Consider the following 19,689-nt stretch of genomic DNA (forward strand, 5'->3'; position numbering starts at 1 on the left):
CACTATTAAAGAGATTTCTCAATTCAGTACACGTCAAAATAGCAACATATTCCATGTGTGTGTAACTAAGGACGTCAATTAGGATAAATTGAGCAATTATCTAAAAACGTCACATTATTTATGAGAACCACTGATCAGAAGGTTAATGTAACAGAATGCTCAAAGTATCACCACAAAGACAATACATTACATAACATGAAGCTTCATATTTAAAGAACACATTGAACTTCACCAAAAAACGATATACTTAAAGGGAAAAAAGCTTAAAAAGCTGAAGACTGTGAGGGAGCTGCCCTGGAGAGATACATTTGTGCATGTTGTTGGTAGTGACAGGACTGTGAAAAGTTAAGTTATAATCTGTCTCTGCAGAACTTGCAAGGGCTCTTGGCGGGGATTTCAGCCTAAAGAGCTTTCTGCTCTCCGTACTGTGCTGCTCCATTCCACCTCATCTCTTCTACCAGTAGTAGCTGTATCAGTATCAGGATTTTGTTTGGATACTTAGAGCAGTCACTTAGCAGAGCAGATGGGCTGTGGAATACTCTACTACAAAAAGCAGAAAGCTCTTCAGGCTGCAAGACCCACCCAAAGTACTAAAGCAATCTGGAGTTAAAAGTTCCCTTTTCACAGTACTGCTACTACAAACTTCACATACATAGGTATGGTCACACAGCTTCTCCATGGCCTGTATCTTATACCTCCTGCAGTTTATTATGGTCAAAAAGAACAATGGGCTCCTTTTAAACTGCCATAATGTTCAACGAAACATAATTTCCTTCCGAAATTGTGATTATTTGGGGACAAACAGAATAGGCTTTTATCTCCTTGGTTGTTAGGATGTTAAATATATAAAAAAAAATGAGTAAAGCTCCCATCATCTTAAAGATTTATCATCATTTTCACCAGAAATGGTCATAAAGTTTTGGAAAAATGTGAGATTCTGTCAAAGGGATCCTGCACAGTGGAGATCAAGCTCCCCTATAGTATCATCACTTATTCATTATATAAGAGCTGGATCATAGCCGTAATTGTTAAAGTCCTAAAAGACACAGAACATATAGAAACGTTGTTAAATAGGGCACTTTTAACTCGACCTCATTAAATGTCTATTCTAGGAGAAAATATTTATCACCCATCCACTGCATTACGGAAGTTACAGAGAACTAACTCACTATAGCGGGTCCCAGATGGTTGGACCTCCACCTATTTCAACTATGTAGTCTATAATAATCGTTACATGCTTGTTAACATTATTTAAAGCAAAAATAAATTACAAACATGAGCAGCAGTTTCTGATTTAGTTTTAACAACCTCATGTCTCCATATATCCATATAGATTGCGAGCCCCTATGGCAGGTTCCTCCTCCTACCGTAGTAGTTTTTGTATTTGTTCTTGTCTTAATGTCATGTTTGTGAACCCTTTTCTGATTGTACAGCACCATGGAACTAATGGTGCTCTATAAATAAATAATCATTATAAAAATGGTCTCTAAGAAATCTGCTTCTCCCCAAAGCCCCTTCTTCACTGCCTGGTATCAGGACACCTCTAGTTGGCTTAACCTGCTTATATCACTATATCCCACTACAAAAAGAATGTATAGTAAATATATTGTAAGTGTGATACAGACTGGCTACCAAATGAGACAAAGTGGTAATATAGTGTCATATCTCTAAAAAGGTTTAGTCATTATTATCTGTCATCAGCAACATAAAGAAATTACTTTTAGCAGTGGAAAACTAACCACATAGTGATTATATAAATTGATCTTGTGCTCAGCAGTGGATAAGGGGGAGGGAAACTTTATAGGTTTGATTCCCCAGATATACAAGTCAAAAGAAGCCAAGGGACACATTTCTAACTTCCAATACCTTGTTTTAGCAATATGGAGTATTGTAGTATGCTGTAGTAATCCAAACATAAGCACCATACAATAAAATACGGCACTGTACTTTTTTTGGTTACATAAGGGGGCCTTTGGGTTATATAACAGTGACATATGGTATGGGAACAGTTAATTTTTAACCTCTTTTCCTTAGTTGTTTACTGTGACTGAGACTTCAGGTACACTGCTCACTACAGGAAAAAGAAGGAGCAGGCACATAGAAGCAGCTTTCCTAAAAGGAAAATTACCATCTGGAATCTGCCTATCCAGGTAGATCTAATGGTAGGGTCCTAGTAACATTCTAAGCCCCAAACTATCTTCCCCAATCTTATAATACTTTCTAACCTTATCTACACTTTAACTAGTATGCTAATTTTCTGTAGTGGCTGCTTCACGTCTCTAATGAAAAGTAGCATATTAGTTAAAGTGTAGATAAGGTTAGAACGTATTATAGGATATGGGAAGGATAATTTAGGGCTTTTAATGTTACTAGGAACCTACCTTCAGATCTACCTTAATAGTTTGTACCTTTACCGATGTATGATGTATAGAACTGTTTATGACCAAAATCTGTTGTATTTTGCACCCAAAAAGGTGTATACCTTACATGCCATGCGCCATATTCATCATGGGTTGAGGACATATTTTAAACACGTTTATAACCATTATGATTGGGATGCACATGCACAATATTTTGGTGCAGTTTTATGGTGTGAAATAAGCTAACTAAGGCTCCATTCACCCAACTGTGTATCACCCGGCCTGGAAACCTGGGTGAGCACATGGCTTGGTGGAGCATGGAGGGGAGTTAGCGCTCCTTACTCCTCCTCTCTCCATAGGAAGCTTAGCAGCCATGCCGAAAATCATGTCTGGGTGTAAATGAGGGATGTGATCTGATCATGGCCCCAAATACAGTAGTGTAAATGGAGCCTTACAGTAATTGCAAGGGTGTGATACTGGACTGAAAAGAGGTTTATCCAGCGCCAGTTTCATCACGCAATATTATACACTTCTGGCCCCACGCACGACCCTCAGAGGGATGTATAAATTGCGGCTGGACACACATCCCCATAGACAGCTATGGCGCCCATGTTCGGTACGGTGAGCACAGTGTGTGCTCACCATTCCGTGCCCGCAAAAGAGATAAAGCCTCCTCTATCTTTGGCCGTAAGAACGGCCGTGTGGTGCAATTTCCTATGGAGAGGGGAAGGGTGCGCAGCGTTTACCCCTCCTCTCCACCATGCCGACGTATGAGGCCTTGATAAACCTGGTGTACTTTGCACTGCCTAACTTTTATCTTTCACTTAGAAAATACACATGGTCTAGCAAATGCTGATATTGATGACTATATAACAAAATGAATAACAGTCGCCAAAATTGGTGTGGATACAAAAAATCACAATAATGCAAAACACAAAGTATAAATCACAGAATATCAAGATAAGGGATAAGGAAAGACTTGGGATGAGGGAGGGATTGCATTGCCTAACTAACAGATTTTCAGAATTAAAATTTTGATTTATTTTCTAGTTTATAAATTTATGGTATTTATCCTCATTTATGTAAACGGAAAATCACAAAAAATTCATATTCCCAACAAAACTGAACAGTCCCAGTCATCCTGAATTTAACATGATGTGCAATTTCGGAAGACAGTATTATCTCAGTATTTGCTATGCTTGAGGTACTGTGATTAGAAGTTTTCTTTTCGAATAAGGAAGAAATTCTTGAAAGAATCATGTTTCATGCATTCTGATTTGCTGCAGAGGCTTACAGCTAATCCTAACACTTGGCAAGTATGTCCCTATTAATATTACTCGGAGTGCATACAGCTACATAGATAAGTCTCAGCCCACAGGAAAAAGAAAAATGCCAAACTTAATTAAACTTTCCTTGTTGCAGTAAATTTGTCGGGGACCATCTAAATAGACTACACAAGTACAAACTACACAACCCTTTAAACTGTTAGATTTGTGAAGCCACACCTTAAAAAAGAAAAAACACCAAACTAAAAATGATTATTGGGAAGTTATTTATTTACACACAGCTTAGAACGGCATAAAGACATTCAATTAGTGATACGCTCTTACCAAGTCGGCGCCGGCTTTCATGCTACACAAATCAGAGGGGGGATTTGGGCGGCGGGTCGTCAGATGATCCGACGGATTCGGACAACGCGCTGGATTTAACATTTAAATTGTGTCACAATACCAAGCACTTACATGCGCCAGGAAGAAGAAGGTGAACTGCGGCGGACCTGAAATCGGGCGCACGAGCTATATGAATCGCGCCACAATTTCGGACAGTCCAGATCGGGGATAGCGCGCAGGACGGGTAAGTAAATGTGCCCCATTGTGTTTCATACCCATGCCACTTCTCTAGCATTTTTTTCACATGGTTGGTGTGTTGGAAAATGGCCACATGGCCAAAACATCACACGTTTTTGGATATTTGCCATGTTTCAGTAAAAAACGTATCAGCAACTTGCACTTTGCTTTAGTGTTGCTTCTTTTATGTTTTATAGCACTCTTGTAAAGTTTCTTTCTTTTTTGTTCTATAAAGGTGGATCTCATGTGGAAAAAATAAACTGCGGCATGTTTCATTAGAACACATAGGTATAAGGTGATTCTCCCAATAAGAATTTGAAGTTTATGTCTTGTATGCATTTCATGAAGTCTTGGATGTGTATATGAGCCCCGTTTGTGAAGTAGGAAGTGAATAACAAAGGCCAATGTGTTTGATGACAAGTTATTTCTGTACAAAAAGTGTGTATGCCTCATAAAGTCTCCAACAAGTCCTACAAAATGGGTAAAGTAAGTGGGTTTATATTTATACAGATAGGCCAGTAAGCCATATTAAATCTCCCCATCTGAGAGATCTTTGAACATTTCCACTAAACAAATAATGTCAAATAAAATCACATCCTTATGAGTATATATATCACTGTACAAAAAACTGCTAAATTCCAGCTCACAAGAAGGGGCCCTTAAACAGCTGTGAATAATGCTCCTCTCATCCTCACTGTGCAGGAAAGAAGAAGAAATACTTAATTCATAGGAATCAAAAATGCTTTTATGAATTATTTAAGCCTTTTGCAAGTCAATGTGATTTCCACATTCTTTCAGTGATATCTGTGCACATGTTATGCTCCTTCACAAGTCTATGCAGCACAGGCGTATAATGCAATCAGCACAAATGATGGATATATAGTGATCAAAATCCAACGCCCTTGTACCCAGATATACATTTGTGGGACAAGGACAGCCACACTGAGGTCATGTTCGTCAACCATTATAAAGTTCCACCGGTTGTGTTGTAATGGTAAAGGAAAAATTTAAAATCTCACAATGTTTTGAAAAATGGAAATTCCTTCTTACAAAAGCTTTAAAAGGTTTTGGCCCCTATTACAAAACTTTACTACGTTTAGTAAAAGACCTGTGTAGTGTCACCCATATGATACTTACCCTGGTAAAGTGTCTGTGTAGTCACTGGGTCAGACTGGTTATTTGACCTCTGGGCAGCAGGACTCCTTTCTTCCTGCTGCCGTTCCCAGTGCAGGTCATACAACTTCCTGTGATGTCCCATGTCATGCCGCCTTCTAGTGGATGGAGAGCCGTGCAGTAATAAATGCACATCCTCTGTGTGATAACCACTCACAAAGCAGTATTTGTAAAGGTTGTGTGTGGATATCCTAGATGTTTCCTCCACGGGGAAAGGGGGGTTGCAGAAAGTAATGACTGCATTGCTCCTTCATCTGCCAGAAAGCCACAAGACATGGGATGACACAGAAATTAACAAGTCTTGATACCAGTGGGTCCCGGTGGCTGCTAATGGTCATGTAGGGTCAGTTAAAATTCTTGTTTCACTTACAACCTAAACATCTGCAATCTGTGCTATTCGTAGAGTAGTGGCTACCTCCCCTTCTTTGCAAGTTGGTTGCATCCATGGTAGACTTGCACTACAGAGACATCCTTGCTACGTTCATTCTCTCACTGTCGTATGGCTCTGATGGACTTTAATATACTTTACAAGACACTGGCCCAGTGTTGTAGTTTTAGGTCTTGCAGTCCTGAAAATAGGATGTGCCATTTGTAGGTAATTATTTTTTTTGCACAGGTCAGCTCGTCTTCAATCCAGCAAGGTCATAGGTTCCTGTAGGGTCAAAGCTGCTGAGAGAACCTCTTAAATTATGCTCAGATATAATGTTACATTTGATGTTTTTACATTACCAATAATATATCTGTGCATATTACAGGTCACTAACATGGATGAAATGGCCACATGAACCTAGTAAATTATTGCCCATGGCTGGATCACATATAATACTCTCATTTTGGCTGTGGAGAACTTGAGCAAAGAAATTAGGAATTAAAAAGTGTTATTCTCTTATCACAAGGGTCTCACTTAACCCCATTATTATCACCCACTCTATACAATGCAATGACCCACCATGCTGGCTGTGTCGGGAACATTCCCCATATCAAAGTGCAAATGTCTAATAGAAATTCATGGTTACTTAATAGCAGTTTTATTTTTGCATTACGTCTGGAAAACATTTACAAAATGCAGCAATCTGTAAGCATTCTGCAGTGCGAGGGACTGCCTGGGGCACAGTAATTAATGAACATATTCTGATAAGAGCCATGAAATTAGAGATTGAGAGTCGTCATTTATTCGCTCTTACTCCCCCTAGCTGAGTAACATTCCCAATTATTGTGTATTTGTGTAACTGAGCAGTAGCGGGCAAAGTGGCAGATGGACGGCATCTCAGAAAATGCCGCCAATAATCCTAGCAGCACACACCAATACATGGACCCTGGGATCATGAAACCACATATCATTTCAGTGGCCATGTATACCAATGACTTCATACAATATCTGCCAATATCCCAGGAAAACAATTTTTTTTTCAATCATTACACAGAAATTAGTGGGTGGATAAAACGTCTATTTTGTGTCAACTGTATTCAAGGTTTAGCTCTGAAATCAAACAACGGGAGGTATTCATACAGTAACACATTCTATCTTCTGTGCACCTCCTGGGACGAGAGAGGGCAATGTAAGGATATACCATAGACATATGTAGCTTTATAGATAAAACTATTAAATATCCTAAGCGACTAATATTACAGAGGTCAGGAGACTGGTCACGGGACATCCTGTAAGTTAAGACATGTCCTGGATAACTTTACACTCACAGTCCTGGAACACATCAAGAAATAATATGGACAGATTATAACTTTAAAGGAAATCGACCAGTATGAAAAAGAAAAAAAAAAAACACGTAAAATACTCACCTATGCTCCTCTTCATCTTGATCTCGGTGCTTGTATACGCTAGTCTTGACACACCAGGATGACCTAGAGAAGAGACTAAGAGACTAAAAAGCAGGCCAGAGCGCGAGGACTAGATCCAGACTGTTAATTATTAAAGCTCCCATGCTGGGAAGGGGGGCAACATCAAGGGCGTGAATTCACGCCTTTTGCGTAATGAATGGCTCCATCTTCCATGTTGGAGAGAGAGGTGCGAGAGGCGTACATAGTTAGCAGCCTGGAGCGCTGGACTCCTTATAATTGCAGCCAATTGGTAAGATCAATTTGCTAATTAATGAACACTCTGCACCCCAACCGTAATGCAGATATTTTTGTGAATTTATTAAAACAAGTATTATGTGATATTAATTATACTACTTAAAATGTCATAAGTGTTGAGCCCTTTAAGTACCCTTTAAGCTAGTACATCCAGTTTTCTTGGGAATGATGCAACAAGCTAGTCACACCTGGATTTGGGGATCCTCTGCCATTCATCCTTGCAGATCCTCTCCAGATCCCTCAGGTTGGATGATGAATGTTGGTGGACACCATTTTCAAGTCTCTCTAGAATTGCTCAATTTGATTTAGGTCAAGTATCTGGCTGGGCAAGTCAAGAATGTTCACAGAGTTGATCTAAAGCCACTGCTTTTTTATTTTGCTGTGTGCTTAGGGTCATTGACTTGTTGGGAGGTGAACATTTGGCCCAATCTGAGGTCCAGAAATCTCTGGAAGAGGTTTTCATCCAGGATATCTCTGTATTTGGCCACATTCATCTTTCCTTCAATTGCAACCAGTCATCATGTCCCTGCAGCTAAAAAAAAAACCAAAGCATTATGCTGCCACCACCATGTTTCACTGTTGGGATTGTATTTGGCAGGTGATGAGCAGTGCCTGGTTTTCTCTACACATACCACTTAGAATTAACCCGAAAAAAGTTAAAGGGGTATTCCAGGAATCAGCATAATTCATATACAAGTGGGCACTCAAAATATAAGCTAATGTGTAATTAGTTGTTATTTAAAATGTTGCTCCCCTTAGCAGAAAATGCTGATGACATAGACTGTAATGAAGAATTAAAATGCTACCGGCCCTTTAATCAGTCCGTTAATTTCCTCCGCGCGGTCCGTTGCAGGACAGAAGATGGCCGCTGGTCACATGTCCACATCACATGTCCTGTACCTGCCTGGGCAGGGTCATGTGATCACCACTAAGTTTGGCTGTAGTCGGTTGGTTGCAGTGCATTCAGTATGGTCAGTGTTGTGATGATGGCAGTTACACATCATTACTATGGTAACAGAGCAAGAAAACCTGTTACATCATCACTGGGAACAGACCATAAGAGGGAGGAGGAGGAGTTACTGAGAACTAAAGGATCATGGAACTTGTAGTTTCCAGTGGCGGCCATCTTAGTGATAACTCCACCTACTTTAGAGAGGCCATACATTTTGTAAATCGTCAAATCAAATTATTTAAGCTCCGTTTTGTTACTAATGTCATTGAGTATTGTTGTATTTATTTATTTATATCATCATGGGTTTTTGTGTCAGACGTTCATATTCCCGGAATACCCCTTTAAATATTCATCTCATCAGACCAGAGAATATTGATTCTCATAGTCTAGGGGTCCTTCACGCGTATGTAGACTTTCATATGTCATGCACAGACGAGAGTCGGCACACTGTGCCATAAAGCCCAGACTGGTGGAGGGCTGCAGTAATTGTTGCCTTTGTGAAACTTTCTCCAATCTCCCTACTGTATCTCTAGAGCTCAGCCACAGTGATACTGGGGTTCTTCTTTACCTCTCTCACAAAGACTCATCTCCCACAATTACTTAGTTTGGCTGGACGGCCAGGCTATGGAAGAGATGTGGTTATTCCAAACCTCATCCATTTCAGAATTATTGAGGCCACTGTGCTCTTAGGAAACTTGAGTAACCTTGGCAGATCTGTGCTGTGAAACAATTTTGTCTCTGAACTACTAGGGCAGATCCTTTGACCTCATTATTCACATGTGCTCTGTGAGGTCTTTTATAGACAGTTGTGTGCCTTTCCTAATCAAGTCCAATCAGTTTCATTAAACACAGCTGAACTCCAATTAAGGAGGATCAAAAGTAAATGGACAGCATGCGAGTTAAATATGAGTACCACAGCAAAGCGTCTGAATACTTACCATGTAATAGTTCAGGTTTTCTGAAAAATATGTACATTTCAGTTTTTTTTGCTGACAAGATGGGGTGAAGAGTGCACATTAACGAAAAAATAACTTTTTTGATCTTACCAAATGGATGCAATGAAACAAAGAGTGAAAAATGTAAAGGAGTCTGAATACTTTCCATACCCTCTGCAGATCATTTTGTAGCATTACCCATTACCCTTATCATATAAGTGTTGAGGAGGTCGTTCTTATATACCCTTCTCACATTTACTACAGATGAAGCTTGAAAAAGGTTGTGGATGACAGAAACATTGCTAGAAATTATCTGTCAATCATTATACTCTATTGTCTTCTATTATTCTTTTTTGTGGTGAAAGTATGACATTGGATGCACTTGGATCATTGTTCTTACAATAAGAAAACACTTTGCCATGTCAATATGTAGCGGAATTCTACACCGAGCACAGAGCTGTTTTGTATGCAATTAAAAAATGAATGCAACTTTCCCGATACAGAAAGCTGGAAGGGCAAGGACCCATGTTGGGGTATGCTCCCACATCGTCTATTGTTGTCATCCCTGGAAAGTATCTGATGCCTCCTGGGACAATACTGATAGTGTTCATAAATACTAAAGATACTGTTAATTTGCTGCCTCTTGGCTGCTTTAATTTCACCTTTCCTATAACATACAGTAGGTTTAGTATCATTCAGGAAGACAAAAGCGGCGACACAGATGGGAACATTCTGTAGAGTTTAGTAGGGACATTGTACCTCGTGAGCAATTTGTAACCCACCTCCCTGGATTTGCTAGCTATCAAGGTTTTGTGGTGCGTAAGCTCCAAAAAACAATCCACCTGGGTCCTTCTACAACTGATATCAAAATCCCCCCCCCAACTAAACAGATAAGGAAGGGTGAAGTCTGGCCCTGGGAATGGGGGGGGGGGGGGGCGCAGTAGGGGAATGCACATTATTAAATTATTTTTATTTTCCAAAAATGTGACCATTTATAAATAAACAATACTTCTAATGCAGTAGCCAGGAATTGTTCTTATTCATTAAAAAGTATTAAGAGGAATAATACTGAAGGATAATAACATAAATGTGAACATGCAGTACCAGGTTCCAGACCCCATGAAATAAGCTTCTGTCTGGATGAGATTCAATGTAGCAATCCTTTAGCCGAACAGGCTAAGAATGCAAGGATTAAACGTGTAGGCCACAAAATTCACATGGATTAGATAATGTGGGAAACTCGGTAATGAGAATCTGCAATATTTATGAATAAGGATAAATATGAGCACATGACTATATCCTAGTGCAGATTTATAGATCTGAAGAGCCATGAGGTTTCTAGTTGAGGTTTATTAGATTCATTTATAAAATGTAACATTTTAGACTTGCCAGACCTTACCGTTACAGACGGCTGGCACTGCAACCTTCCATATTAGAGAGGTTTCTTGTGAATTGACAAAAGATAAGCCCACAACCACAAGAAGACTGGAATGACAAGGAAGTGAATAGGTGCTCGGCGTTGGGGTTTTTAAATTTTATTTTACTACTTGCATTGGGAAAATTTTTTATTTTTTTAAAATCTTCAAATCCTCTGTAATGAAAACAAATAACCGTGGAATACTGGGTTAAAGTCACACTTTAAACCAAGGATTGTATTTATAGGGGATATTCATGTACCTCTTCAGATGGTCCGCTTACTGGAAATTTGTGGAGAAGTTAGTAAAACTTTTTTGATGTATGATGGTTGTATGGATACAATTATCTACCCTAGAAGACGACTGTCACAGTGATAGGACTCCCTAGAGGATGCGGCTTCGCCTGATTATCTTATCAGAGGCCAAAATATAAGACGCTAATTATTGGGGCCCCCATGCAGCCTCCCTGAAGAGGCAGATGCAGTTGGATGAAGATTAACAGCAGTCAATAACAAAATTCAATGACCTGACAGGCAACAAGGTCACTTTAAGGTCATTAAGAGACAGATTTCCCAAGAAAACTAAGATTTTAGTACAGAAATAAAAGGCAAGTGTTACAGTGCATAAACCAGGTTCTATACTCAAAGGAACAACATGGTTTGAGTCTTTCGTTACGGCACAACCCAGTTGGCCTACATTTCTTGGTGCTCTCCTAAAACCTATAGCACAATGTTAAAGCATAATAGAATTAAACAACAAACTAATGACACAATCCCAATAGACATCTGCATATAGTAGTCATTATACTTTGCACTTTGTGGTAAACACATCAAGGTATACATTATCCACCATGTAATTACCCTGCCTCCTCAATCCAGAGGACGGTCAGACTGTGACGCGACAGAATGTGAATGAATGGGGAGCAGTCAAGTACTGCACGCTCACGTAAGGAGACATACATTTTCATCAGCATTTTCCTTTTGCCATTTTTTCTATATTTTGAGCCTATTTGATTAAGTTTGATAATAAATGAGTATTCCTAGGATGTTGGAAACTTAACAAAAAACTGAGGGCGTAATAAACAGAATAGAATTGATAACTTAGCCCTATCACAGTAGCAACTATGGTCACTAATAAATTAGAAAATTCTAGGTATACCCCTATTTTAAATACTAACTACTCCTGTGTCATACTTATTGATACATATATACTGCTCTCCCCCTCAGATCCTAGTATTTTGATTTTTACTGGCCTGTCTGCAAAATGGCAAGAATCTGTTTTACATAAGGATGTAGGAGATGGCAGTGCACTACTGAGCATGTGCGACCCCTTCACAAAGGACAAATACTGGGTGGAATTAATCAGGAAGGGAATATGAAGTCTGTTGGTTTCTGGAGTTTGTGATAGTGTAATCCAATGTATCTAAAAGAGCAGGATACTTGATAAAATCGGCAGAGCTGTAAATCTTTACCTACCAGCACACAAACAGGTGCATCATCAGGCCATCAAAAAAGGACACGTGGTCCATTGTTTGTAGCCCTAGTGTCATCGACGTGTGAGGTCGTGCTCTAAAATTGCGGTTCAGCAACATGGCACGTACACCGGACCACAGAAACCATGGCCATGTGTGAGCCCATTGAAGTACATATTTCTGTGTGGTATCTGTTGATTACACATGCACAAATTCTATGTCTATATGCATTTAGCTGAATGCTTTTGAATAAAGATAGTGCTCCACTCCCAGTCCTTCCTCCATTTAGTAAATATAGTATACAGATAGCAGCTCAGATGACCCACTACTCCATTTCCATTAGCTTTTTAAAAGCGTAGCCACTTATTAAACAAATGCTAAATGTAACAATATTTGTCAGAAAACATTTTAAAACTTTTTTTAAGAACACAAAGAAATGCAACTAGCAGTACAGTATGTATCAGCGATAAGTAGATAAAGGATCTAACAAAAAAATAATGTAAGTGACAACTCCTAACACATGTATAAGATGCCTATAGCACAACTAACTGGTAACTGCCCCAGTCGCCCTTCAGGATCATTAGCATAATTATAAAGAAGGCCATGTATAACACATATAAGAAGATTACCACAGTCACGGTGCCTGGATCGATGAGTAAGTGTCCCTGGTTTATCATACTTGATTTTGATGGTAGATTTCATTGTACATTGCTCTTTCACAAATAAAGCTCATATTATTGATTACCCCCCTGCGCTTCTTGCCCGTTTCCCAGATAATTTTTTGTCTCCCCAATGTAATGTATTTATTTCCCTTGTTGTGATGTGTGTCATATATTTTGTAATTGAGAATTAATAAAGGACTTAGTTATTTTATTTTGTATTTGTACATATAGATAGCCCCTGGTCAGTGTTTCAGGCAACAATATTCTATTTGTAGGAAATCTGTCTTTTTCTTTTTGTTTCTGTAGTTCATAAAATTGCATGTAGCGCAGGAGGGACCCAAAGGGGTCTGACTACTGGGACCCCCACGTTCAGAAGAATGGGGCTCAAGGTCTTAATAATTGGTGGAGTAACAGGATGAGCATGCGTTCTGCTACTCTATTCATTAGTGTATGAGAGTAGGAATTGCTGAGCACAGTACTTGAATATCTCTGATACCATTATAGACAGTGAATGGGTGTGTCGGAGATAGTCAAGGGCTGTGCTCTATAATTTCCAGCACTCCTATCCTATTGAATGGAGTCATAGGACACATACTTGTGAGAAAGTGACCGCTATTCTTCAGATTGTTCGGGATCCTGTCTCAGGATTGCTGGTGGTCCCAACAGTCTGACCCGCATCGGATAGCTTGTTATCCCCTATCCTGTTATTAGAGGAATTACAACTGGATGCTACCTGTGATCCAGACCCAGGAGAGACCTTGGCATTAGAAGTGAGGCAGCCTGTATAAATCTAGCTGGCAGACAGTCTTCACATTTATCATTCTCCTAAAATGCGAAAGTATATAACGCCAAAACAATTTATCAAGAAAATTCACCACTTATATACTGTAATCTTACATGACAATACCTACTATTTATTTTTCAGGTTTGAGTAAACTTCACATAACTCTGAACTGTACAGAAAGATGAGAATTATTATCTCTACAATCTCAGATATAAATGTGAGCAATGACCAGACTGACCTGATTGTATCCTCAGGCACCAAACTTCATTGCACTCCTCTCCGGTACAGAGAAAATAGGGAACCTGTCCACAGTAACCTTCAACTTCATTGAAAGAAGAAAAAAAACTTGGTTCTGTCTGCGAGCATGATCACAGCGCAGCAATTTAATACACCTTATCATGTGGTCTGTTGCTATAGCAATGCCGAATCCAGCAGCTCCCATACAAGCAAATGACAAAGGGTCTCCCCCCTCCCCTTCCCTCCCGTGCAAGGTAATCCGCCGGTGCTTCTCCCTACACGGCAGACCTCCAACACCTTGTGCTCTGCTATGTACAAGGGGTTTGGCTTTGCATTTTAATCTGTTTATCTGTGACTCCAAGCAAAGGCAGACAATTCACTTCTTACAGCACAATTTCCAGCACAGACTCGTCATATAGGTTTGCTTGCTGAATAGAAAGCAAGTGAAGAACAATGCCATGGTATAATAAGGTCCTCAGACGTTAAAATATGAATTTTTTCATATTAGTCAATGAGGAGTCATTTATTTTCTTGCACATGAGTTCCAGATGAAATCAAAAATTCTACTGCCCCCTTGGCTTATTATTCACATATTAAAGGGAACCTGTCATCAGGTCTTTACCAATAAACCTAATTACAGGTTCCAACAGAAATCTTCATACTGTGCCCCATTCAGCTCCCTCATCCCCCCTCCCTAAGGAATGAGGGAATTGAGTCATTGGGGGACATTTATCATATGTTGGTGCTTGTGATATGCTTGGCGCTGCACATTCGCGGCGGGATACATCAAGAGGCTTCCGCCGGCTTCCTTTTCACATGTGACAAGTCGCAAGCAGCGAGTGCGCCGGCTTAAAGTAGTGTCCCACACTGGCCCCCTTCACACCCACTGGCGTGAAGGTGGTGAATTGGGGCAAATAATCACAAATGCTAGCAAGAAGCAATTTCACATTGGGTAATTTGCATACATGGGGAGATAACTTTGGGAACAGAATGTGAAAGTTTATAGGCATAAAGGGGAACAATTTAGAAATGGTTGCACTGCTTTCTAGCAGTTTTTAAATCTATGTTTAGGGGGAATAAATGTACTTGCCTTTAACTTCCAGGGGACATGACGGGCACAAAGAGATACCTGCACACATCCATTGTTTGCAGCCAGTCAACAGAAAAGACTGCCCAAGCCGCAAATACAGACAGAAATAGGAGGTGAGTTTTGTGGCTCAGGCAGTTGGCTCAGACATGGGGCTGCAGAAGCCACTTACCTGTTTGTGTGAACTGTAAAGAGATGTGTGAAAAAAGAGGAGTCCTGGTGGAAGACCAGGCAATTTCCTGTTCAGCATGATGCACCTGAAATCTGCATCTACCAGGCCCTAGGACACTTTGCAGATGTTTTGGGCATCTTAAAGGTTAGGCACCTTTTGAAGGTGTTTTTCTAGAATTTACAGAGCCCTCACCCAGTCATGGGCATCTTATGCCCAAAAGTAGGATTTTATTTACTCAAATGTATGTGATTTAGAAAAAGGGGGCTACATTTTCCATTCTCCCCAAGAAAGTTTGCCAACTATGCTATAAATCATTATAACTGTTCAGACCAGACACACTTTCATGATAATATGGCAGATAATTGACATGCTGCAGAGTTTATTTTCCAGAACACATCTCATTTTGTGCACAAAACAAATTACTTTGGCAAAATTATATTCACTGGAACATCACTGTATTACACAGCTAAATTTCCACTAAAATATGTTGAATTAATATGCACAATACCCAGTAGGCCTTAAACACAAATGTAAATTTACCCACTGATTTCAAGGTGGAATAACAGAAGTTCGGTATTACACAGGCCAACTAGAAAGTGTACAAAAACAAAGCAGTTACCTTTTACAGTAATTTCTCCATATATATTTTTCACATCAACACTGGAACTTAAGGAATTATCACCCAAGAATCTACCTTATGTAGATTCTGAATTTATCATGGCTTCTACGCCAGAACATGCCAGAGACACCTGGCAACCCGCCAGACATTATGACTGTTATTTCCTTCATGCCAGCTCCAAAGCCAAGTGGGTGAGGAGGGGAGTGAAGGGGTGTGGCCAGTGGCAGAGTGGGCCGGTGTGGGGCGTTCCTTCGCCGCACCTGCACAATCGCTGCAGCCAGTAAACTTATACAAGCTAAAGTTCACATAATATGCATATTTCTACACTAGGCCTCAGCCCAAACTGCAGAAGCAGAGTGTAAAAAGGAGGTCTAACAATACTGCTTGCGTAGGAATGAAGGGAAGGACTCCTCTAAGGTTTCCCACTAGTAGCAAAAAGTCGCTTTGAGTTTTTTTGCTACTTTTTGCTGCCATCAAGTCACTTGGGGCATTTAAACTTAAAGGGGTATTCTCATCTGGGCACTTACATTCAGTTTCATTAATCTGCCATATATAAACATTTCTTCAATTGGATGTTATTAAAAAAAATTTACCTTTGTGAAGATAATTTCTCATAAATGTAACCATGTTGTCCCTTAGAAATGAGATAGCTTCCTTGGATACGGCCACGTCTGATAGATTGAGTGCACAAAGAAACAAAAGGTTATTGTATATAAAATGTCCGGGAGTTACTGCAGGTCCCACAGCCGTCCTGTGGTAATGATTGCTGAATCCAGGTGGTTTGGCAGGACTCTATAGCGTAAGTCTGGCCACCGCTGCCAGAGTATGACGTGGTCGTATCCGAGGAAAGTATCTAGTTTCTAAGGGACAGAATAACTACATTTATGAGAAATTATCTTCACACAGGAACATTTTTTTTTAATAACATCCAATTGAAGAAATGTTTACATATGGCAAATGAATTTAATTAAATGTAAATGCCCAGATGGGAATACCCCTTTAAGAGCAAGTTTTGACAAATTTATTAATATGGTGCAATGTACAAAGCCATGCAAGGCTGTATTTATGAAGTATGACTTTTAAAAAAGTTGGAAAAAAGTTGCAATGCCAGTACAGTCCCCCCTCGCTTTTTATTACTATGCAACATCACAAAAAACACATCATAAGCCAAATTTATCGGTCAAAGTCAAAGCCATGTGCTGGGCAGCAGAGCGCCAAAGACAGTCTAAAAACTGTTTCAAGGAGCTTCACTAATGATAAATTACCCCCATACCCCCTTAGAGAGTGCTGTTGATCAAATGCCCTTAATTAAATGATCATCAGACAGTGTGACCTACTGTGGCCATTTCCAAACATTCTGAAATCCATGATTCAACAGTGGAATAGATTCAACAGTTTAAGGTATTGAAGACCACTGTCAATCTTCTTAGTAGGATACATTTTAGAAAATTCACCCCAAGTTTAGAGTGTACAATGCTTAAAGTTGGTATCATGTTAAGTGTTCCAAGATCTTAAGAATAAAATTTAAATAACTGAACAAATATGGCTTGTTTGGAAGGGTTGCCAAAAGAGACCTCTTTTTTTCAAAAAATAAATCAACGAGATGCATCTGAACAGATCACAAGACTTCTGAAACAGTAATCATAAAAGTGTAACCTTCATTCTTAGTAAAATAAAAAAAATATACAAAAACCCATAATTCTTTAAAGTATTTTGCCTCCCAGTGACAGCAACCTATAAAAAACAGTGGGCCGAAATTCTTCCAGAACAATGTGAGTGGCTGAAAAAATACAAAAAAACCCCAAACTATTATTTCATGTCACTGGTACTAAGAACCTGTAGTGAGCACAAAGGGTAATCCCTATTTTGTTAAATTTTTGGCTAGGGAATAGCTGAGGGGTTGTATATACATTTATACACACACACAGACTTTCTGCAAGCTTAAGAAAAGGAGGAAAGGAGCCAAGGGGATGAGCCCGGGGGGTATTAGAGTGCCTGTACCTGTTCAGTCACAATCCATGCCAGATTAGAGACCTGCCCCATAAAGGGAAGCTTCATGTCTAGCGAAAAACAAACAGTATTATCAAAATTGTCCACTTGTATGACCTATAGCAAGGGTGATATACTCCAGTGCTGTATTTCATGCTACATAATGGAACATATAAACACAACTACTCATTTTTAACCTGTCTTTAACATATGCATTAAAAAGGTCTTTTTCTTAAAGCTGCTTATCATAAATGTCTAATAGTCCATTCTTGGGGTCAGGTCTGACCAGTTGTGCATGTCATTACATATTGATGCATATGCCACCATGGTATGTCTTACAAGCCACTCCTCTACTACACCAGAGTCCATCTGCCTGGACTTCAACCTTTACATTGCAATAAGAATCTGCAGCAGCAATTGACATTTTACGTTTCACGTGTGAAGCCCCATTCACTAAGCTGCTAATGTAAATCGTAAAGCAGAATAAAATATGTACCAAAATTATAACAGAGTTTATTAGTTTGTAGTATATATGATAATGGATCCGACGCTGTCTCCAGAAGGGTCTGTGTCTGTTGCTTACTGCCACAATCTTTCTCACAATTCATGTGAACCGTGTTCCCTTTCTACTCCATTTGCAAACATTTATTAAATAATTTATGTTTCATTATTTTTAGAGAAGCAGTTCAGAAGCTCTATAAACAGTGAAGCAGACATTTACAGATGGACATAGACCCATCACATATTATCATTTGTGAATAGTAAGATACACGCTGTACTCGGGCAGATATCTGCCTGGCAAAAGCTACCTAAAATCGGACATCTAGGTGGTCACCACTAGCAGTAGCTCTATGTTCTACACCTTTATCAGCTAGGTTTATAAGCAAAAAAAAAAAAAAATCACAGAATTATGTGAAATGCATACATTAAATACAAACAAGGCCTCTAAGCGTGAACCTTCTGCATATACCCCTTCCTCTTAGGCAAGTTGTTGTGAATACATACACTCAAGTCCCCATTCTGAAAATATACCAGGCATCCCAAGCACACTGACGAGTGAAATGTAACACTCATCTGACTTAGAGAACACGTGGGACGAGTAATAATTCCTGGCACGGACTGAAAAGCATGCTATTTATACTTGTACTGGGGATAAATATAACTTATAGGCACCAGCGGATAAGTTATAACCTACACTGTAGGTCTAAATGCTATTGACATCACATTAGTAGGTACGTTATTAGCAATGAATAAAGCCGTGTATAATTAATGTAGCATAGATGAAAACGGATCATTTATACGACATGTTACAATTACTGGGGCATGCCCCGAAAAGGGGTTCATAAAAATCAAAAGTATAATCTAAGGAAAAAAGCAAAACTTTATTATAAAATCTGAAGTTTCCCACCATAAAATCTACTCCAAGTACAAGTTCATTGAAGTGTTTTGAAACACAATAGAACAGCTGAGAAGAGGAGATTTGTCTAAATACATTGTGGTTAGCAATTGCGTTTACAAAACGCAATGTAAACACCACGTGTGAATGCAGCCTCTATCTTCAGCAGCAGAGGAGACCAAGACAGAATATGGGATGTAGGCAAGTGGCTCCCTGGTCACAGACTCCGCTCAAAGCAGCTCCTTTACAGGCATAAGGGTGTGGTCACATTTGGCGCTGGCGTTAGGTTTACAAACACAACGCTGGCACCCAGGGGCTACCATCGCCCTGGTGTATTGCATTGATTAATGTAAACTCAATGCTTCTTAAAGGGAACCTACCACCACCATTCTACCTATAAAGGTAGATCGGGTGGTAGGTGGATGAATGGGATGTGAGGATAGCCTTTTTTGGGCACTTAGGTCTAAATTGCCTTCAGTCACATCTATCAAGGGTTGTA

At 39.6% G+C, this 19,689-nt stretch overlaps 1 protein-coding gene across 21 annotated transcripts in view; it reads right to left on the reverse strand.

Moving 5' to 3' along the window:
• Positions 1-19,689, reverse strand: part of DTNA (dystrobrevin alpha) — a 175,252-nt gene that overhangs the window by 79,799 nt on the left and 75,764 nt on the right. Inside the window, exon 1 of one of the 21 annotated variants that reach the window (XM_072151967.1) lies at positions 13,929-14,037. The exons of the other annotated variants lie outside the window; for them this stretch is intronic. The gene's annotated coding sequence lies outside the window, so the exon portion shown is untranslated. Of the gene's footprint in view, positions 1-13,928; positions 14,038-19,689 lie in introns of those variants that run through there. 21 annotated transcript variants of the gene reach the window in all.

The sequence above is a fragment of the Engystomops pustulosus genome, chromosome 5 (genome assembly GCF_040894005.1).
Source record: "Engystomops pustulosus chromosome 5, aEngPut4.maternal, whole genome shotgun sequence".
In the NCBI taxonomy this organism is placed as follows: domain Eukaryota; kingdom Metazoa; phylum Chordata; class Amphibia; order Anura; family Leptodactylidae; genus Engystomops; species Engystomops pustulosus.